Source organism: Apus apus, chromosome 6 (genome assembly GCF_020740795.1).
Source record: "Apus apus isolate bApuApu2 chromosome 6, bApuApu2.pri.cur, whole genome shotgun sequence".
NCBI classification, from domain to species: Eukaryota; Metazoa; Chordata; class Aves; order Apodiformes; family Apodidae; genus Apus; species Apus apus.
The window spans coordinates 13,132,671-13,156,210 of NC_067287.1; the positions used below are offsets into that span (position 1 = coordinate 13,132,671).

A 23,540-nucleotide genomic window follows, 5' to 3' on the forward strand; every position below is an offset into this window, starting at 1 on the left:
AAGATTCCTAGTCGGGACTGCATTTCCATTAAGTCCTATATTTCTGTAATTAACCATTATTAATAATAATTATTATTATTAATAATCCTCTCAACCACTTCAGCAAGATTTTAAAAGGCTGTGGGCTCAAGATCCCATATAAAACCACTGAAAATAACTGCTCTAAGCAAGCACTTTGTCACCATAAAGATTCAAGTAGTTACTTACACAACAGCCTAAATAACATTCTCACATTACATGACTTCATGACTCTTATTTTGACAGGTCTTAAAAAACGCATTTGCACATCTTGAGCACAAGAGACAAAACAGATCCTCTAATATTACCATTAAAGCAGTATTTGGAAGAACATGAAGTGACAAAGCGCAAGTTATACAGACTTCTCTTGCTGAAATGACATGACTACTTGATATTTCTGGGGCAGACATGGATGAAAGCTGTTTAGTCCTGTCTAATAGGCTAAAAGGAGCTATCAACAAAATGATTGCTCTTTGGCAGCTGTTAACAAGTACTTTTAAAATATCTGTTCCATGGTGTCTTATCAAGAGACAGGTATAAATTGTATCATAGAACAAAAGCAACAGTCGGTTGGTTATTCCCACAAGGAGAGTGAAGCAGCCAAATCTGCAGGCCTTGCAGTGCCATGCAATGGAACCTTACCACCACTGCTTGACAGCAGTGCAGAAGGGTTTCCAGAGATAGGGAGGTGGAGGGCAGATGAAAAGAGAAAACCTAAAGAACTGAAGGTTTGTATCAGCAGAACAGTACTTCCAAGTCAAGATAGAAAGTCTGAGAATACAGTTGCTGTCTAGCCTGGTTGTTAATTAGGATCAGCACCTTTCGTAAGTCAATCAAGTAAAAGTTCCTTCAAGACAGGCACACTGCATGTGAAAAGCACTAAGCTCACAAGACTCATGTTCATCTACTTCTGTAGCCTCCCCAGCCACTGCCTTTCACTCAAAATGCCAAAGATCACTACTCAAGACACCTACTAACCACAGGCTAACCTATCTGTCTGTCTTGCTACCACTATGCACTTGCATTCCCATGAGTGCTTTCAGCCTGCACAGCTGTCATGACAAACAGGCTCCTTTAGTATCTCTGCTAAGAGAGGCCATTAATTCAAATGAATCAATTGTGTAACAGAAAGCAATTGACTTAATCAGTAGTCAGTCATGTGGCATTTGAATCTTGTTAATACAAAATTACCAAGTTAAAGTATCTGCTGCATGGAAAGTGAACAGAGTTTACAAAGCAACACGATAAGAACAAACTACAAAACAGATTCTCAAACTATGACATTAGGGTTTGTTCTGCTACATCACTTGGCCTCTTCTGCTCTGTTCACAGGCCAGTTCTGTTGCTTGTGAAGCCAGCACCCTAACACATCCCAGACAAGCAAGCCCTTTTAGCCAGCATTTAGTCAAACAACAGCTGGCACTTAATCAGTTAAGCTGCAGTTGAAAGAACTCAATGCCTGAAAGAGGCACTAGATTGCAGTATCTCTACATCATCCAGGATTTCATCGTGCACATCTGAGTTGTCTAGGCAGTGTCCCATCACTACTGCCTTGATTTGATCCAAGTGTCTCAACTGCTCTTTTATCCAGGTATACAGTACCACTGCACTGACAATTAGAGACAAGTTTGAGAGTTTTAAAGGGTGACCGAAAAAGGGCATCGTCTGGTCAAATTAAGCTTTCAGTTTGGAGTTTTTCTAAAGTATTCCAGCTAAATCTTTAAATCAGACATCCCTGCAGCATATATATAACACCACTGAAAATAGGTCAGCTTCACTTTTCTCCAGGCATATAAAACACAAGCAAGCTGGCCTACTCCAAAAGAAATGTACAATCAGCAATTTACTACTAAAAATCAAATATAAGAAATTTACAGGAGTAGACTGAAAACTCTTCTATTCCTTAAATAAAATATTTAATTCACGAAGTAAACGCAAAAACTTGTACCACGATAAATTTGTATCATCTGATCATATGCAAAAATCTAAGTTCAGTGTATAGGGGCCAGAAGCAATTAAAACAAGTTTTATAAGTCTGCTGCAAGTCAATAACCTGCAAAGATGCTATTGCCAAGTAAGGTTGAGCTGATGCTATTAAATTCTCTAGAGTAAATTTATTTTCAGTCTTCAAGCAAATCACTTGCAAGAGATGCAAATCTGGTTCCCAGTTGTTACTTCTCTCAGCTTTTAACTTCAGCCAGGAAGTGCTGGGGTGGCAGGAAGAGAGTTTAAGGCATTTCAAAAAAAGACAATTTTTTCCTGAAAATCATGGCTCTGAGGTTGCTCTTGAGCAGAAAGGCACATCCCTCTCCCTCACAAGAGGGACACAGGTTTCAGAACTAGACAAGTAACGTTTGGACAGTTCAACAAGCAAGAAGCTAACCAGACTGTAGACAAATTTTGAAAAAGGCAAAGCTAATCCTAGTGCAGGTACAGTCTCGCTGCTCCCTCTCCCCCATAAAAATACCCAGGAGCAGTCAAGATTAAGTCTCTTGTTCTAGGACCAGAACTGATTCAACAGGACTCCAGCAGAAAGTCAGACCTCCCCAGCTGTTCAGGAAGCATGACTGGGCTGCTTTTCTCTCACAAATGCTCTCCCTGCCCTCCTCCAGGTAAGGTCACACTCAGACGGCACTCTTCTCCTCCTCCAAGGTCCACAGCAATCAGGCTGGAGGGAGAATAAACAGCAGCACACGGAGAACCCGGCCAGATAAAACAAGATCCCTCAGAAACTTCCAGTTCACCTGAGACTGACTCAAACCCTCCATTTATCTCGCACTGATGAAACACTGTCACCTATCCCAGGGCTGCCAAGGAAAGGCAGGGAAGCCTGCACAGAAGGAACTCGCCAGAGCACCTAACACTCAAGGCCAGCTTCTCCTCGCCCTTTTCCTCCCCCGAGCCCCACTTGTGCATCCAAGTCCCGGCTGCCACACAGCTCCGGTGACTCCACCACAGCCTCAGCGCCCCCGGGACGCACCGGAGGCGGCCAAACCCCCCGGCGAGGGGGCTGCGGGGCGGGCGGGCCGCCCCTTCCTGCCGGCGGCCACGCAGGCCCAGGGACACGGGCTGCATGCGGGGCGCTGCCATCCCCTCGCTCCTCACCCCTCGAGCCTCCCAGGCCGAGCGACCGCGTCCCGGTGCGGCAGCCCCCGCCAGGCTCCCCTCGTCCCGCGCAGCCGGGAGGAAGGGGCCACCCCGCGCCCGCGGGTGACACCTCCGCTCCCTCTCCACAGAAAGCGGGGGAGGCGGGAAGGCGGCGGCTCAGCCCCATTCCCAGCTAGCGGGCTCGGGCCCGCCCGGGCCGCGGCCAGGACCCGGCGGTGCCGCCTCCCTTCACCGAGCGAGCGGGGCCGGGGCAGCCAAGCTCCCGAGCAGCCCGCGGAGGAGCCCGCGCTGCCCCTCGGACACGCACACCCCCTCCCCCGCCCCCGCTCACCTCCGCGCCCCGCGCTGCGCCTCCAACCGCCGCCCCGCGCGCGCAGGGGGCTGCCGCCGCCCGCGCGCCCCCGCCGCGCACTTCCGCCCTCGTCGGCGCGGGGCCCGGCCCCCCGCGAGCGCGCGCCCGCCCGTCACGTGGCGCTCTGGGCCAATGGGGCGGGGCGGGGCCCGGGCCGGGGGGGGCGGGGCCCGGGCCGGGGGGGCGGGGCCCGGGGCGGGGGGGCGGGGCCCGGGGCCTGGGCCGGGGGGCGGGGCCCGGGGCCGGGGGGGCGGGGCCCGGGGCGGGGGGGCGGGGCCCGGGGCGGGTGCGTGGGGTTCGGCGGGGCCCGGTGCGGGGCTGCGCCGCGGTCCCGCCGCAGGGCTGGGGAAGAGCGGCTGGAAATCCGGCCGCAGGAAAAGCACCTTGTCCGGCAGCAGCCGCTGGGCGCGAGCCCGCGGTGTGCCCGGGCGGCCCGCAGAGCCAGCCGCGCCCGGGCCGGTATCGTGTGGCCGGCAGGAGCGGGGAAGCGCGCATCGCCGGCCCTGGTGAGGCTGCACCTCGAGTCCCGTCTTCGCTTCTGCGCCCCCGAACGCAAGAGGCACATCTCGATGCTGGAGCGTGTCCAAAGCAGGGGAGAGGAGCTGGCGAAGGGCCGAGAGCGCCAGCGTGACAAGAGGCGGCTGCGGGAACGGGGGGTGCTCATCCCAGGGAAACGGAGGCTGAGGGGAGGCCTTGTTGCCCCCTGCACCCGCCTGACAGGAGGTTGTAGCGAGGTGAGGTTGGTCTCTCCCGAGTAACAGGGGAGAGGACAAAAGGAGACAGCCTCCAGTTGTGCCAGGGGAGGTTCAGAGTAGGTATTTAAAAAAAAAAAAACCTAGTGAAAGGTTTGTCAGGCACTGAACCAGGCTGCCCAGGGAAGCGGGGGAGTCACCATCCCTGGGGCTGTCCAGAAGATGTGTAGATGGGGTGCTAAGGCACATGGTTTAGTGGTGGGTTTTGCCCCATGCTAGGTTAGCAGTTCGGCTTGATGATCTTAAGAATTCTTACCCAAAATGATTCTATGATTCTGAGGTACATTTGAGCTGCTGAGAAGGGTCCAGTCCTGCTATGGGAGCAGCCAAAGAGCAGCAGGAAAGGGCTGTCCACCTGCTGATGCTTGTCTGTGCCAGCAAGAGGGCTGTGAGGAGCTGCCGTAACACTGGTGTCCCCCAAGAGTCTTGTGGATAGCCCTGCCAGGAGGCTGAGCCCATAAACCCTCTGGGTTCTGTTTAATACATCATCTATATTGTGGTAGAGATTCTACTAACGACTGCAGAAATTAATAACTGGGATCAGAAGGCAAGGGAGTAGAAATGTTCCTGCTTCTCCTCATAGGTGTTGAGAGTGCTTTTATTTTATTAAATCATTGGACTGCAATTCTGACATGTAGGTACAGCACAGAGCAGTTTTAACTGCTCAGGAAAAACTAAAATTATAGCTATTGCTATATTTACTGCATTTTTTTCTTCAAATCTTTATCAGTCCTCAAATCCAAATCCTCTCTGTCCAGTTCTATCGTTACCAGTCACAAAATCAGACATAGCTGTCTTTCCAAGGAAAACATACTTTTTCTTGGTGCTTAATTAACTTGGTTATTTTTTCTAACTTTAAACATTGACCTATTTAATTCAAAACACTGCAGTTAGAATTAATATGTTTGGTAAAATTTGTCCTTCTAAAAAACCAGTACTATGCATGATGACACCCATTTTGAGAAACGATGGAAGTCATTATTACTATTCATCTCTGGGTGTCCAGATCCTCTGGGACACAAGTAATAGGTTAAGTAGTTGTGTTAACTCCTGGTTGGACCTCTTTGTAGCCTCCTCCAGAAGAGAAAGGGACAGAATGAATTACTTTCTGCCTCTATCCATTGATGTCTGGGTGAAACTGTATTTTGAAATCGGAGAGCATAAAAAAGGCCTGATACCAAAAACAAATGGGAAAAAAACCCCAACAACCAACCAAATAACAACCAAAAGAGCAACCCACCTGTATAAAAGTGATAGGTGAAACAGCAGCCTGTTGCCAAAACAAAATAAAATAGAGGAGGAAGAGGAAACAGAAGCAGATTCACTATAATCTGTCATTTCAGGGGTGGCACAAAATGCCAGGAAGTGGAAAAAAGAAGTTACAGAAGCAGAAGAAAAGTAGGTGTGTGGCTCTGAGAAACAGCTCAGTACTTCAGGTCTGCATAAAAAGGAAATATCTTCAGAATTTCATCTTGAAGGAAACACAAGTTTTCTACATTGTATGTAAGGAAACAGGATTGACATCATCCTTGCATCATCATCAGTTTCTCTCCTCTTAACTCAAACTGCAAAACACTATAGATTTTTGTTTACCCCTCTGGTGGAAAAGGGGCTTTCTCTTTTCAGGTTTGTTTATTGGGAAAGGTCCTGATTCCAGTAATTCTTCCCGTCAGCATGATAGATTGTATTAGATAAAGAACAGCATCAATATTCATCCTGCATTAGAAGCTGGCAGATGGAGAGCTATTTACTATTTGATGCCATCCATGCAGAGAAGGAATAAGCAAAAAAAAAACCAAAACAAAACACTGCCAAATCTGGAGAAATGTTGGTTTATAGCTACCACTTAAGTACCCAAATCTTGGTATTTCTATGATTATGCTTTAATTGCTTTTAAGACAGATTTTATGCATTTGTATGTAGTTAAAAAAAAAGGCAAAAAAAAAGCAAAAAAAAAAGCCAAATACAAATTAATTAGAACTGTTTCTTATTTGTTCTGTAACTGTATATCCCCACGACCATCTTTCATGTTGTGCAGCCAACAACGTGGTGAAACTAGTTGCCCTGATGTGACTGTTCACAGAAGATAAACATTTTCAGCAAATCGTATCAATGAGCTGAAACTCCCAAGAGCCTGGGAAGCTAGGTCTGTCCAAACCAAACACAGTGTTAGTCTGCTGCCCTTAGGATGGTGCTGACACTTCCTCTTCCCCCCTTGCAAAAAAGAGGGTTGAGAAATTAACCACATCTATCCTGCTTCTGCAAATTGTTTAGGGGAAACCTGCTTCTTTGTAGTGATCCTGTCATGGCAAAGAATATTTATCTGATGCCACATTTTGAATCATTATGCATGTTGCCTGGTATAATCTCCATGGTTGCCATAGGTGTTGCAGATATATTTTTGCTTCAGTACTTTAGGAAGAAAAATTCTATAGAACAATTTAGAGGAGACAATCCTTTTCACTGTCATTTATATTGCATTTAATTTATTCTATGTGCTTTGCAGACAATGAATGTTCACTTTCTAAATAAGTAAGATTTCAGTAGAGATGGAAAAATTTCTCTCCAGCTGTTGCTTTAGTATGTTTTAAACTGAAAATTCTCAGAGATAGGGATGGTTTTTTTTATAATTGCATTTAGTTTTCAGCCCACTAAGAATCTAACAGGGCACTCCATGTCACTGCTAGAGTCATGAACAACAGTAAGTATAGTGGGATGACAGAGCAACAGATATTTTTTCTTTGCAAAGCTCAGGACTTGTACTTCCCTCTGAGCAGTTCTATTTTATTACACAGAATCACAGAATTTTTTGAGTTGGAAGGGACCTTCAAGATCACTGAGTTCCAACTCCCCTGCATGGGCAGGGACACCTTCCACTAGAACAGGCTGCTCAGAGCCCCATCCAGCCTGCCCTTGTGGGGGATGGAGCCCCCACAGCATCTCTGAGCAGCCTGTTCCAGGGTTTCACCACCCTTACACTGAAGAATTTATGCCTGGTCTCTGACCTAAATCTCTCTTTCTTTCAGCTTGAAACCATTACCCCTTGTCCTCTTACAGCAAGCCTCTGTAAAAAGACCCTCCCCACCTTTCCTGTAGGCCCCCTTCAGGTACTGGAAGGGCACTATGAGGTCCCCCTGGAGCCTTCTCTTTTTCAAACTGAACAACCCCAACTCCCTCAGCCTGTCCTCATAAGAGAGGTGCTCCAGCCCTCAGATCATTTTTGTGGCCCTTCTCTGGACACATTCCAGGAGGTCCACATCTTTTTTGTGCTGGGGGCACCAGAGGTGGACACAGTACTCCAGGGGAGGTCTCACCAGAGCAGAGCAGAGGGGCAGAATCACCTCTCTCAATCTGCTGGCCACACTTCTTTTGATACAGCCCAGGATGGAGTTGGCCTTCTGGGCTGCAACTGCACATTGGTGGCTCATGTCCAGCTTTTGATCCACTAGTACCCCCAGGTCCTTTTCCACAGGGCTGCTCTCAAGTGTGACCTCCCCCAGCCTGTATTCATTGGGTTACCTTGGCCCAGGTGCAGGACAGGTACCTGATTCACAATTTTTGCCCCAGTCTCCGTTTACAAGAGACTGAAACAGGAGCTGTTGCCAGTAATAACTACAAAGGAATCAGGGGTCAGTGCAGAAAGAAGTGGTCCTGCTACATCTCCAGCACTGAGCCTGAGCCAGTAACAAAAAGAACAGCTTAAAGCAGCAGGAAGGTTTTGTTCCTTTCTGTAGGAATTCTTGCTTACACACAGCCAGTCCCTTGTAGCACCTGTGCAGCACAAAGCAATGGTTCAGTGAAGATTACCAGACCAGTACATTTTTATTATTCAGTCTAAAACCACTGGGTTTTTTATCCTGCTTTTAAAACCATCTTACAATCAAAATGAATGATAGCATAAAACTGGGCAAAACAGAAGAAAGCCAATTGGGAAAAACAGAAAAATCCCTTCTGGATTACCTGGAGTGCTGTGATGTTTTTTTTGTTCTCAAAATACATTTTTTGTTATGCAGAGTTCAGCTGCCAGAGTTAATCTGGGCTCAGATAACTAGTCAGAGGAAGTACACGTAGATAGTGTGCACTCAGAGTTTGTTCCAAAAAGAAAAATAATTTACTCAAAGATTTTTTGGTATTTGGGCATGGATAGTCTAAAAAGAACTACATTATGAAGCTTATTTGTATACATAGGCGAATAAAGCTGACCTTGCCATGATTTATGAATTTCAGCATTCAAAAAAAACCATAAAGCAGTTAACTAAAACATATCACAAAAATAATGACAGTAAATGGAATATGAGTGTAGTTTTGGCCTTTTAGGAGTTTATGTGTTTTTTTACTATATCATGCATTTTATTTTTGTTACAGACAGCAGGAAGTCACCACACTAAAATAAAGCTCACTATCAAATCACTTTTCCATTTCAGATGCAGCTGGGATTTGCCAGGATCATATCACAAGGTCATTTTTAAGGAGATTCTCACTGGCATTTTTGTGAGGTAAGGGATTTCACATTCCAGTTTTACAAGTGTTACAATTCTGATAATCAGGATTATCAACAGCGTGACAGATTTAGGGCCTGATTTTGGAGCCTTTACAGAGAACTTAATTTTATTGTAAACATCTTGATAACTAAGAATCAAAAAGAAAATAAAAGATCTCAAAAGAATCATAAGAGGTCAGGTAGTCTCATTCCATGGCCCAAAGGCAATATCAATTATAATTTTTGGCATGTATTTTTTATAATGCAATTAAGATTATGGTATCATCATAGCAGTTTATTTAAAATTGGATTACTTAATCACACATTTACCTCAAACATCACTTACTGCACTTTAAGCATATTAATTAGTTGTGTACTAGACAGAGCAATCAGATTTTGTTTTCCTTTCTGCATCAATCTCCTAAATATTAAAAAAATAAGTATTTTTTCACTCCTCAGAATTATTTTTTTTTCCTTCAAATAACACCTGCTTTTTCAGTTGTTTTTTATAGGTCATGTTTCTTAATTGCCAGTCACACTCTCCTTTGGACTCCCTCCAGCTGGCCCCCATTTCCTGAAGTGCACTGCTGAAGGAGCTACATTAACTAAGGCTTTGCTGGGCAGAAAGCATTCTTTAGTGTCTTACAGATAAAGTTGAATGTGATTATCATTATCACACCAAAGCCAGTTGCATAAAAACTGGAATTATTCCAGAAATAGATAAGGAAGGAGATTTTTCCAGAATAATAAGGCAGCTGACATTACTGAGAATTTAGCTCACTGGCTTGAACAGTGCTACCTTTTTGTATAGCTGCTGTTGGAGAGTGATCAGAGAGTGTTTTAAAAAAAATTAACACTAACAGATCTTGTTTCCCTTCTTTTTAAGTCAAATTTTCCAGATGAAATTATTGACTAATATATTAAATTAATAATGGAAATTAGTAGCTTTGATATCAACCAGCATTCTAGCAGGGTGGGATCAATACTTCAGAAAGATTTGTCAATTAAAAGGGTATCATTTTAAGTACCTACTTTTGTCTACAATCTCTAATTCAGTTGATGTAATTTAGAATGAGGTTGAATTGTCCTTCTGCAAATTTAAACAGGGGATTATTTATTCAAACATATTCTTATGCCATAAAAGCCTGTCATATTTAGTCTGTTACCTTCCATGTTATCAAGTACAGTTTTCTCTTTCTGATGTTGAGTCTCAACATCTATTGCAAACATTTGGCAGATTTGATGCCCCTTTACCATTTATGTGGCAATAGGTATTTTTTCCCAAGCACCTCACAATTTATAAGACGGATCTTGGGACCTGAATTTTGTAATAAAGTTAGGTATTGTTATTATAGTATTTTACCTACTCATCGGTGGCTAAACCTTCTAGAATTAACTGTGATATGCCTCCATGGCTAAAAAATCAGGCTTTCCTTGCACCTACAACATTACTTGGCACTATCCTGCTGGCAAATGTCAAAGAAAATAAGGTCTGAATGTGAACTTGAATGGAAAAATCTCTTCAGGAAATCTAAGTTTGTATGAAGTGGTTTGGATGGTAAAACAAATGGCTACAAATTTTCGCTATTAAAATTCGCCTGCAAGTGCACTTTGCTACAGATTCTTTACTCCGTAAACTTACACAATGTAACACTTTGTTGTTCATTAGTTGATGTATTTCAACCTAGAGGGGAATGCCTCAGAAAGGTGGGTTAAGTGGGCACTGTAGGAAACCTGTAGGAACTTGGTTCACCAGTGAAGTTTATGAGGAAGTTTGTGTGTCTACGAGTATGCTAATTTAACTATCATATTGTTATGATATTGCTTTGTTCTCCATTATAGAGCTTGCTAAAAGCACAATAGAGTCAGGTGATAATAGTGCTGCATTTGAGAAAGTTTTCAGTATTGAGCTGAATGTTCTTATGTCAGTTTGCACAGCATTCTTCTCTAGAAAAGACATGTTGCTTGTGATTGATAACCTAACACAGCCTACAAACAGCCTTTTTTCTTTTTTTTTTAATGTTAAAGTCATGAGAGAACAATATGCTTACTTTAGAGGATTAAGGAAACTAATTTCAAAATAAGCATGTGTTATATCCCATGACATTCTGGCTTCTGTACTTTTATCTTTTCAGTCAATGGTAGTACATCTGTCAAAAGAGTCAGATCAACTTTTTAGAAAAGAGTATTAGCTAGAAACTAATTACATCAGTAGTAGCAATTTACTATTAAAAAAAAAAAAAGCTAATTAATATTCAACCTGTTAACTCATTAATAACTAAATTGTAAACAAAAAAGAAATATGCTTCCTCTTCCAGTGCAATTTACATTAACCCTGATATTCCTCTGATGAGCTTGCGAGGAGCAGTACTGGTGTGTACTCACACTGCAAAAGTCCTGTACCTTAGCCAAAGTATATGTATGGAACTCCAATATACACTCCAAGCCCAGAGCCCAAGCTTCTCTTAAATCCCCAGGTTTTGTGATTTCATTATGACTTATTTCTGGAAAACCATAAAAATAAACCTGAAGTACCACATTACAATAAAACCTGAAATAATTTCCAAGAGCCAAGAAGTTCTGAGTTGAGATTTCTGATACTGTGGATAACATGAGCAAGCAAAGGTGCAGTAAAAGGAGAAAAGAACCTTTGAGTAGATACATATATGCATATATACCTGGGTACACTTATATTTTTTATTTAAAAATTGAAGCCATTGTGATTAGACACAACTAAAATCATGTCTAAGGGTCAGAAATGCTGCTTTTTCCCAAATTTCATTTGAGCTACACTGTTTTACAGCACAGAGAACTGCATTATGTACTCACAAGCCCTTCTACCTAAACTAATATCCTCAAAATAAATTACTGAAATCCTACATTAATCTGATATCTACAGCCTAAAATAAACTGTTTGCTGGACAGCAGTGAACATTTGCTTTAATTTGGTCTTACCTTTTCATTACAAGACCATGTTTTAAGACCTTGCAAACTGTTACAAATTTTCTGCCCTAGAGAAGAATGGCCAAATAATGGCTTTTTTAGACATATTTTGATCAACTACAGCTTAGTGAACAGTCTTACATTGTGGCTTTCTCCAATCTTGTTTACTTGATTTGACATTATCAGAGATGAGAGCAGAATCTGTATAAATCATATACTGCAGATCTGCACCTGTAGTATTGCTCTGTATCTCTAATGCAAATGTCAAAAAAATTAAGACGTTCCATCTAATCAGAATGAAAAAAAAATTACAGTAAATCATAATTTCTTCCATAAGAATTACTATCTGTGGAAACATCTGCAAAATGCTAAATAGCAATTGATACAGATTTAAATCACTACAGAAATGGTCAGATAATGCAGAAGGTGGCCCATACTATAATCTTTCAGTTCTCTGGAAGCAGTGCAAGATGCAACAAAATTAATGTGGAATCTTTCAAAAGAGAAAATGTAGAATTAGCCCAGAAAATAGTGGTCTGATTCTAATCGGCACCATCTGAGACATTATGGTCTCTGCATTGGATTTTATAGTGATTTATTTTAATGCTGTTTTCAGTGTCACTTGATTATTTTTAGTTTGCTCTTAGCTTTTGACATTAACAATTATATAATTGGAATGAGATAAGGGATAAAACCTGATGACTTAGGGTGGCTGTTCTGGAAACTTTTAGTGCCAGTTGAGAAATCTGAGTTGCCATAAGCAAGGTGTTTAATGGTGCATGCCAAATTAATTGTTGGCCTCAAGACAGTTTGTATAGTGTAAAAAATCAACTTCATATTGAAGCATTGTGATCTTAATTATTTGAGCTGAATAGGAAAAGGAAGTTAATTCCCTTCAAGAACTGGTTTCTGCAGATAAAAAGTGTTATCTTATTCTACACAGTATAAGGGAAAAATGTTTTTTCTGCAGATCAATAGAAGAGTTTAGTCTGAAAACCTCAAGCTTAAACTCTTATGTGCTTCACTGTAAGTGAATTGGTAAGGTGAAAAAATAACACTGCTCATTTATACTGTGCCTGCTTCATAGAAATAGATGGACAATGCCAAACAGATAATACAAGCCTGCACATGGAAGCTAGAACTGTAAAAGCACAGATGCCACCAGTGTGGTCAATATAAATTGTGACATCTGTGTGAGAGCAAGGACTGGTCAGTATGTGGTGTAACCATTAGATAAGATAGATCACTCTTGCTTGTACTGTCTCTGGTTTAGTGAATTGTATTGCATGCAAAATGCATCAGCTTCAACAAGGATTAAATTATCCCTTGCCAAGCATATGACAGTCTTTGTGTGGCTATTTGGTGTATTTTTCTATGAGATGTGGGCTCAGATCACCTCAGAAGAGAAGGAAGTTTGTGTCTGGTTTACTACATGCTAGATAGATGCTGTATCCCCTAAGACTTTTCATACAAAGGATGCATCTTCTTCCTGTGATTTGAAAGAAAACACTGCTACTCTCTTCCTTCCTATCATGATCCTAAGTGCCATTTCCTATCAGCTTCCCACTGGACTTGTTGGCTTGCACAGATTACATTCAGATAAGAGATCTGAGAGTATTACTGAATCTTTTACTGTAATAGTTTAAGATGCTACTTTCCTCAAAGTCAGCCCAGTCCTTTTACCAAAGGCTGCTTCTGTCCTAAGAGAGTGGTAGATGATAGTGTTGGTGATCCTAGCTCTTCCATTTAACAGCTATAGTTAATTCAGGATATTAGACACTTCAAACAGTTACAAGGCAAGTACAGAGCTGGGAATAAGCAAAGTAAATGGAAGATAAAAAATGTTCAACTATTTATTTTTTCTTGACAGTTGCTTTAACCCAACAAGTTATTTCCTCATAAATTTAGAAAAGATCTTTATAAGAGCAAGTGTTAGATATCATTATAGTCTTGTAGCAGATGCCACTTCCTTCCATTAAAAGGCAATCCTTCATGCTCTTTGGAAAGCAAAAATGCTATGGATTTGGCCAATGTGGCTGAAGATATCCATTCTGTCAAATGCAAAATGCAACAGTCATATCATATCCATGCTAGATTCAGTTCTGCCTTTTCAGTTTCTTTTCACAGAGCCTAAGCAATGTGGCCACCTGCTAAATCTTGCTTTTGATTAGCATGTAAGGAATCCTTTGTTTGGATCAGCTGGGCTCCTTTGACTTGTCAGCACTGAAGGCTCAGTGACAGTTTCCTTGTGGCTTTTCTTACACCTCACCAAGAGTTTTCTGGGGATAATTTGGGAAGTGTTCAACTGAGGAAAAGATGGTAAAACTTCCTTTTCCACTTAGCTGATTGATATTGCTTTGTTGTGTGATATTATTGGAGATAAGTCTAAGCTTCCATTTCTAAATACACTCTACATCACAGCAGAAATGGCTGTAGTGCTGAGGTTTTAGGGACTGCCTGTAGAGTTAAAGTATCCTTGAACTTCCGAGCTCATCTTTAATAATTGGCTAGAAGTGAGCTTGTCTGTACAATTATTTCTAAAATTCCTTGCCCAGAGAGAGCTGTGATTCTTACAAAAACTTTCAGTACACTAATCCATAGTTAGCTTTTTCTGGCATTAATGTTCTATGGATCTTCAAGGAAGTTGTTTTTTTTTTTTCTTAGCTCTTGACAGTTAAACATTAGAAGCAGGTAAAGCTTGCAGAATGGGAGAAATTCAAAACCTGTGATGGGACACTGTTTTACAAATAAAAATAAAGGTTCAGCAAGGACTCTTACCTGTGTTAGTAGAATTGTTTTTATGCATTAAAAGATAATAATTCTAATATTATTGCAGAGGTCCTTGAGTGACCTCAGACACATGAGTTTACTCTAGTTGAAAGACAATGGGATTTATTCAATGGCTGTGGGAAATACACTCTCATCCTCAGGGTTTTCCAGCCCAGATAACTTAGCTATCCTCATAGGGTGACTCCACACACAAGTAGACTTTGTCTTGTAATTTAACTGTTGACTTTTGGCATATCTGTTGCATGACACAAGTGAACTACCTGGTAATTATCAGGTCTTGTTTTTTAGAAATAGGTATAAATAAAAAGTAATCTTTCCTGCCAGTTCTCAAAATGTGCAAGAGTGAAAACAAGTAGGTGTGATTGCCATGCTTTTTCCTTGGTTGCTGCACCTACATCCATTTCACCAGCAATTTTAATCTCCTCCCTTTTAGAAGCTGATAATGAAAGGGCTGCTCCCTTTACCATGTTACTTGTCATAAATGTGTAGCTGCCATAAAGGAAGATACTGCATGATTTTATAGATCTCAAGGTCACAAATCATCAATGAAAAAGGCCATGGAATTATTAAAAAAAAAAAACAACTTGTTTCCGTATCTCTCAAGCTAAATATATGTTCGTTTTGGCTACAGAAGTAATAAGGCTTTTTATGCTATTGCTGGACAGATAGTGGGGAACCATGCTCCCCTATCTCTGTTAGACTTCACTTAGTAGAAAGCCATAATCAACAGGAAAACCAGCCTGTAAAGCTGACCAATAAATTGTCTGTCAGCTTTTTTCTATGCACACTCCTACTTCACCTAGCAGATTTCCAACAATCATGCTTGCTCTGTCACAGGCTTGGATTGCAGGAAGGCTCTTGAGTTGCTGCTAGAAGGGATATGAAAACATGCTGGTCCAGATCAGGCAGTGCTGACCAGCGGACAGAGCTACGGTGCATTAGATGGCACCACACTTGTGGCTACTGCTGGTGTTATTTTAGATCACTCCACAGAGCTACACTCAATTTGTTTTCCTGTCCCTGTGCACTTTTAGCTCCCTAAGAAGCATTCCTTGATTTCCAGCAGGAGAAGTCAAGTCAATTCTTATTCTTATTGACCAATATTAATTCTGGCTCCATTTTTGTTACCTTTCAAACTTTTGACTGCTCATTTGTCAGTTGAGTGTCAATAGCATGTTGCTCCAGTACATAACTCATTTGTACTCTGAATTCACCAATGCAGTCTTCTTCAGCATGCCAGAAACATGGCTCCAGTTAGTTAGGCAGCTAGAGCTTTCATTCTAATGCTCGGTTTTAAGCTTTTTCCAATAAGCTCCCAATATTGCCAAGTCTACCAAAATAGTTTGCTGACAGCTGTGGTTTAGTTATATAATAATTACTATTTTTTTGTTTCAGCTCTTACTCTGTTCCATGTACAAACATTTCATTTGAGTTCTGCCAAAACTTTGCTACTCTTGTTCTAGTTCCTGTTAATAAAACGTGTAGCTTCCTGGCCTGCATCCTGTTAGTGCTGACACAGGCTCCTAATATCCAGTGTAGCTTCATCCCCCAAGGACAGGAAATGTTCTGCTTTGCTGATTCAAATCTGACCAGAAATAATGTGGATTAAGAAAGTTTTAAGATAGAAAGTTTAGCTAAGAATGAGAGTTAAGACTGTAACAGTGAGAGTAACAAACACAAGGGGAGAAAATATCATAACTTGGCTTGAAAGTCCTTGATAAATTGTAACAGTAATAATAATGAAACATAGCCTGAGAATTAACCTAACATCAGCATTCTTTGTGTTTTTCCTTTATCAGGTTTTTGTTGTTTTGGGGTTTTTTTAAGGTATTCTGGTCTGTATGTCTTGTTATTTACATTGCTTTGAGCATATACTAGTTTCAATTTATATTATTTAACAAAGGTTTTACAAGTGTTTTTCCTATTTAATGTTACTATTAATAACTTGTGTGTGGAGGCACCCCATAAGGGTGACAGCTTTAAATCTCTCATTTAAGCTGCCATTTGTGTCAATTTGTCTAAATGCTGTAAGACAACAGAATCCACTAGCAAACAGTTCAAATTATAGACTATGTGGTTAACAGTGGTTGTTTTTTGAAAATATTAATATTACAAAAACTGCCAGTGGAACTGGCAACTTCTAGACAAGGAGCAAAGGACTACTGGAGTGTGAGAGACTAAACTCTGATGTCCCTTTTCAGGTCAGAATCTAAGTGCTTTGGCTTAGGTCATCTGGCAGTTCTGTATATAAAGATAGGCTAGTTTTTCACACTGCTGTTTAGTCACACTAAATATATTTGAAATTCAGAAGTTAACAAATGGTACTCAATAGTTGTGCAGCTGAAAGGATGAAAATTCTCAGCTGAGGATTTTAATGGGACAATTCAGTTGAGGCCTAGCATAAAAAGGTGAAAACTGACCAAGTGTGCTTGATAAAGGGAGACAAAACAAAGAGAGGTAAGTCCTCAGGTTCTTAATTTTACAGCTTCCTTGAGCAAATTAGGAAGTCACAATATAGGAGAGTGAAGTTCAATGGCTGCTTTGCTGATGCACAAAATCAGGCCTTCTCTTTCCTAACCAAATCTGAATGTCTTTCTGCTTAAACAAAGATGGGTAAGAGATTTGCTGTGTTCATAGGGACCCTCTAGCTGATACAGCATAACAAGCAGGATGTTCTCCTTGTGGTCTTGCTGATGAGTATCAGGAAATATTGCCTTCCTTCCCAGCTCCCAGCTTACTGCCTCTAACACATCCCCTGCAACCTAGTATTTTTGACATAGAGATTAATAACAATTTTGGAAAGCAATGATGCTGACACCTTTGGACTTAAAAACATGATGAGTAAGCAGATTTGAATATATTCACAGTTGTAGCAATATTTTCAATTCCAGTTGCCATGTTCACATGTTTCACCCCTGTAATAATGGACTTTTCCCAGTGATGACTCAGAGGAAGTTAAGTCTCTCCACCCAGTCTTTCAGAGTAAAACACAGTAGTTCCCCAAATTTTTCACTGCAAAAAATTGCTATTGAAGACTTGCTGTTCTTGCTGTTGCAATAATTTAATGCAACCCCAAATACTAGCACGAATATGTGATCAAATAGCTTCTGACTTGTTTTGAAACTGTTGCAACCTCACTAGCCACAATAGAGCCTGGTTTGGGAATGGCTTTTTTATACACTGTTAAGTAGCAGATGTGCATTTCTGTCTTGTATTAGCAGCCTACAGCACAAGGTAGCATAGAGTCAGCATGTCCTGAAGAGAAGATTAGGGTTATTTAATGTTTGCACACTGAAAGATAATGGGAATGAATCTTATCAGATGCAGTATTAGTGGCCTCCTCTCCCCTTTAGTCTATTTCATACCGAGACCTACAAGAATATTCCATGCCAGTGACTTCTGCATCAAATCTGTATTTACATTGGGATGACAGAGTGGAAATTGACTGCTATTCAAGGCAAATCTAATTTGTGTTGTAAAATTGCTTCTTGTTTCCTTCTTGATCTTCAGTAATTTGCATAAAGTTGCAGACATATATGATGCCTTAAAGGTGCATAAAGACAAAGGCTCCTTCCCTGTAGAGATTACAATCGACAATAAGAAATAAAAACACAATATAAGGAACTACTGCCAGAAGGCAATAATTTATTTCCATGGACTACAATTTTCTATGGGACATACATGCATTTAGTAATTCTTCATCTAAAATCAGTCCAAGTTAAAGTACTTTGTTTCTTTTAAAGATGTAAATAGCAACGCCTAGTGGATTAGCATAGAAACACTTTATGGAAGAAATGCATTAGGAAGGATTTGAATGAAGATAGTATTGTGATTTCTTCCAAAAGACTTATCAGAAAAAAACTTACAGCAGAGAAGAATAGCTCCTGCCTTTTCATCAGTTACTTTCTGAAAAACATGTCTTGAAGAGAGATAAGGAAACTTTATTGTAGACTATTCCTATTACCAAATAGCAACTTCACTCCACCCTTCCCTTGTATTTGGCTTCTTACAGAGTGCCTGCAGCTGCAGTTTTGTTCCAAGACTACCCTCAGAAAAATTCCCTGCCATTATCAGACATGCTAACAAAAGAAAGAAATGTATACTTCTTCCAAAGAGGAAAAATGTAATCAACTGCCATCTATCACAATCAGGAGAGGTACCCCCTTAGCTTGACTGAAAGTTAATGTAGTTTCCCCTGTATTGTAACTGGCTGCATGTGCTGAAACCAAGCCACAGACACATCCAGTAGCTCTTGTCTTCAAGCAGAAGCTTCAGCTGAAATTTCAATCCATCTCAATTACTTAGCCAGTCTCCCTGAAGATAATGTAATTGTTTCAACTTGTATTTAAGTGAGAGATCTCAGTTTTGATAAATTACATTAAAATTAAGCTGATATTGTAATTCTTTCCATTGGCTTTTAATCTTCATATTAGCTCAGAATGGTGTCTCTTCCCCCTAGCAAATGAACTTTGCTATCAACTCCAAGGACAGCAACTTCTTTTCAGTTCATATCAGCACTATGCTTCCTGTACTGAAGGAAGGTAGGACCCAGAACCTGCTGAATGTATTCACTTGAATAAAAACCCCGCAAGATTAACCTCATGTGTGCATGTATGCATACAGAAATCACACTGAGATTGTTTCTGTAATTACAAGGAAATCATAATTCCTACAGTTGTGTGTGGAAATTGGGTCATGAATCACATGGAAAAGATACAATACAAAGAATATAAGAAATGTATTGTCATACATTCCTTCTCCATGAGTAATACCTACAGCTACTTTAAGTGTATTAATAGGATAGTCAAACCCCACTGGCTGGATGAGTCAGTTCCAAGTTTAAGGACAGGGCATTGACAATCAACTGCAGCTCATTCAGACAAGCACTGCAACAATTAATCTGTATCAGAGTGCTATTCTTGCCCACCACTCAGAAGCGTGGCAAGAAGCATCATCCCTCAGTTCCTTCTCTTTGGGATGAGGCAGCAGACACTCATTGAAATTTCCATATAAAAGGTAGTTCAGGCCAGACAGAATATCCTGCAGAGCACATTTGGCCAGTGGGCTGCATGGTGAAGAATTTCCAAAAGTAATATGTGTCAGGATGACTACTGACTGTGTTGTGAGTTTGGCCAATGCTAGGAGCTTTTGGAAATCACTGTTTATATCTGGACATAGACTCTTACTCTGTCCTCAGCAATAGGACTCTCTCTCTGCTCGTAGCAGGCCTACACAATCCTGTCTCTATAATCTCAGGCATTGGGCAACATTATAAAGGAAATTGTCATCAGCCAAGAACTTAACACACAGCTATGGCTCTTGGTGTCATCAGTCCTTACTAGAAACAGAGACCAGCGTGAACAAGCTGAAGAATGATATTCAACTCTCAATCATGACAACTGTAGCCAGTTTTATTTCTCCTTGGTTACCTCATTTGTTGTCACAGCTCTCAGTGCTGGAACAGAAACGAGTGGACAAAGTGTGGGATTAAGAACATAACAATTTAACTGCAGCTTTAACAGTAGTTCCTGTATACTGTAGCAATGTGGGGATGGTTGTGCAGTATTAGGCAGGAAAGAATTCTGCATCCCAGTGCTGAGGTAGGAAAAATAGTGTTTATGACAGTGATTTACCCTGTGTTGCAACAGTGTGGTTTTAGTCAGAAAAATGCTGTAACCTAAATGTTTGGAATACACCTTGTTTGTAAGACTACAAGAGTAGAAGGAATGTCCATTGCTGAAGTTTAAAAGGTGCCTTTTGAGTAAAAACAGGGTCTTGGCTGACTGAGACAACCAGGACAGAAGGAGATTGGCATTTAGATCACAGGAGTAGCAAAACCAGATGACAAAGCAGAGCTTTAAAAAGTCTCTCAGATGGAAAGGTTTGGGCTGGAAAGGAAGTGAGAGGAATGCAGAGTGCTGCTTACTAAGGGGAGGAGATAGGAAATTATGCTATTGTGGCAGTGGAGCTGATGAAGGTCAGAGATGATAAGCTCTAATTTGCATGCTTTCAAAACACACAAAGTTGGTGATTTTTTTTACAGGAAGATCAGGGCCAAGAGACCTTGTGGCCAGGCAGTTTGCTATGTTTGTATGAATTGTAATCTACAGTCCTTTAGTTTTTCAAGTGAAAAACAGTGCCTTCAGCAATGTTATGAAAAGGGTATCTGCTTTGCATTAGACTTGCCATATGCCATCTGAAGAATTAGCTATAAACCTGAAGATCTGCACTTTACAGGAAGCTCTGGGAAGGGTCTGTCCAAGCTGGTGTCTGCTGGACACAGAACAGGCAGCAAGGCTGTAAGGTTCAGCTCTCAGGAAGAGATACTAAGCAGAATATTTCCACCTTGAATACATGCTGTTGTGAGTCCCAGTTGAAGAACTGTGCCCAGTCTTTAACCAGACGTGAGACACAAGAGTCCCAGTGGTATGGGACCATAGCTGGGTTTTGTGACATCAATGTGGAGAACCCCAACAAGGGGAACCATGCTAAGTTTTACTGAAGTTGCTTATACAAATGTATTTCCTAGGAAATAGTATTTGTCTACATTAACATTCTTTACTCAGTATTAGATATACAGAATGTGCCTAGGTTCACTGCTCTTTAGATTTCTCTCCTTTAGCATTCCTACAGCTTGCCAGAACGTCTGCTTCTGCAGAAACAAAAGTTAATTAAACACATCCGCCCATTAAAGCAAGGAGTGAACATTGCAATCTGGCCCAGAGCTACCTTCTTCAGCTGTCAGTGCTGAAAGACACTTGGAACCACAAATTAGTTCCTCAAGCAAAACTAGTTTCAGCAGAAACTGCTTGTTTTATTGAACAGAGAAGTCCTTCCCCATATTTACAGTTTTAGCTTGTACTTGCCTCATGGTACCTAGTTCCAGCAAGAAATATTCTAGTAGTATTTTGCAAGTTGCATGATCCAAGATTTTTGGATCTTTACAGTGCCATAATTAACACATAAAAAGGAATGTTGGAAAAAATGTACCTTGCTTGCATTGCTAACTCCACCTTTTATAATTAATATAATTTAAGGTAACTGATATTGGATTTTTCTGTTACTTATGGCATTCCTGGACTTTGTACCTCTCACTGTGCTTGCATAATGGAACCACACTGGCCAACTCCCTCATTATACATTTCTCTTCACTTTCTTTTCTGTTTCTTTTTCTGACTCTAATGTATAAACACCATCTTAGCACAAACAATTCAATATTAATAATTTCTCAATTCTGTGAATAAGCTCTACATGATAATAGATTAATTCTACTAACTCATCAGAGTAGCACTGTCACTGTACCTCAGTTTCCCTCTCACTGCTGTACAGGGAATGAAGGCAGACAGCATACACCTTTCACAAACATGTACTGTTCCCATGCCTATAACCCCCCCTGCTTGAAGAACTGACATTCCTAAAATGTTTTGTTTCTGTGCTGAATCAATACAACGAGGCTTCAATAGAGCTATTGAACAGCAGTGACTACTAATGAGATTATGAAGGTAGGCAGGACACACTGAGGTTTTCACTGAAAGTAGGATCTTAAATAAAGCTGATTATGTAAAATAGCATGGTATCTACTTAATAATAAAGGCTGGCTTTTTTTCCTATTCTCTTCAGTAATAGATGGAGCAAGTACAACTCTCTCTACATGCAAAATTCAAGGCCTGTATTTTGTCAGAGCTCTCCTCAAATGCAAGACTGTATTGTGCATCCTCCATTCTCATTCAGATTATCCCAAAATATTTCTGATTTTTGTAAGCTGACTCATTCTTCATACCTACTAGCTGAATTGTTGTTGAAGAGGATTCTCTGCCTATTAACTGTATGTGCATGTATTTAGTTTCTACTGGTTTGTTCAATTTTGATCAGACACACAGATCACAAAGTGATCTTTTTGTTCCCAACCTGGAAGAGAACACCTAGGCACACTGAGATTTCAAGCCCTGTTTTTCACAAATATTAACTAATGTTTGATTAAAATTTTCAGCCTCTCAAACATTATCACCATTACATTTATTAGGTTAATAATAGGAACTATGGATCAAAGGATACATGAGTGAAGAGTCACAGAAATATCTTCAATTATTTGCACTGCTGTCTTAGGTTTGGTTTCAAAGTCTATGAAGGTCATAGAATTGTCTTCTTTGGCCGCTTGGTACAGGACAACTCCCACCTGGTTTTTGAAAACCCCTTTGAAAGGCAGCATGTCCAAGCTCTGACAGATGGGCACAGACACAGTGCTGTCTTGCAAGCTGCCCATCACTTCTCATCAGGCCATTTTCTAAAGTCTGTGAGAAAAACACCTTAGTGTCCAGCAGAAACTGAAAGCAGAGTTGCAGCAGTGCTCTGACCAATACTGGACAGTTAATTGCCCTAGTGGCAAAGTGTAAAATATGCTCACAGTTTACACTTTGAAGAGAAAATAAACCCAAAAGGAAAACAACATGGTAAATTAGAAGTATTGACCCCAGAGAGGACACAGAATGGCCTTCTTAGAACATGTTTCCTTGGTTTGTTAGGTGGAATGTTCTGCCTAGCCCCCAGTTCAGCAGGCAAAATGTGATTCTCTTCTTCATTACAAGCACAACATGTTAAATTACTTTTGAGTTGTCTCCATAAATACAGCATGCCAATGCTTACTGACTGATTCTGTCACCTGAAGCTTTATTTGCATTCAGCAATGAAGCAGTTGAATTTTTAAGGTATTTTGTTGTTAAATGGCAATGAAGTTGGAAGGCTGCCTACGCAGCAATGCCCTATTCATTACATATGCAAGTCTTTATAAAAATCTTCGAGCTGACCACAGCCTTGCACTGCTCATCTCTCACACACCAAGAATACTACATAATACAAAGCATTGTATAAGGCTGTCTATCAGACAGCTGAGTCTGAGCCCAGGTTTAATAGGGAGCAAGCTATGGTAATATTATTTCTTCATTCCCTCTCCTAAGCCTCTTTCTATCTTATGCCTAGGTGTGTATTTTCAGGGCCATTTATTCTTTCCTATACTGAAGAATACTATTGAAAAGGTAAAATGCTAAGGATTGGGGAAAAATTATATATGTCCTATCAGTATAAACAAATATTTGGACTA

At 40.8% G+C, this 23,540-nt stretch overlaps 2 protein-coding genes across 6 annotated transcripts in view; one reads left to right on the forward strand and one right to left on the reverse strand.

Annotated features, from left to right (window-relative positions):
- Positions 1-23,540, reverse strand: part of RALB (RAS like proto-oncogene B) — a 56,038-nt gene that overhangs the window by 22,921 nt on the left and 9,577 nt on the right. For 2 of the 3 annotated variants that reach the window (XM_051624042.1, XM_051624041.1), the window contains exon 1: positions 3,458-3,557. The exons of the other annotated variant lie outside the window; for it this stretch is intronic. The gene's annotated coding sequence lies outside the window, so the exon portion shown is untranslated. Of the gene's footprint in view, positions 1-3,457; positions 3,558-23,540 lie in introns of those variants that run through there. 3 annotated transcript variants of the gene reach the window in all.
- Positions 5,604-23,540, forward strand: part of LOC127386636 (leucine-zipper-like transcriptional regulator 1) — a 58,756-nt gene continuing 40,819 nt past the window's right edge. For 2 of the 3 annotated variants that reach the window (XM_051624039.1, XM_051624038.1), the window contains exon 1: positions 8,518-8,726. The gene's annotated coding sequence lies outside the window, so the exon portion shown is untranslated. Of the gene's footprint in view, positions 5,734-8,517; positions 8,727-23,540 lie in introns of those variants that run through there. The other variant, XM_051624037.1, reaches the window with a different exon arrangement.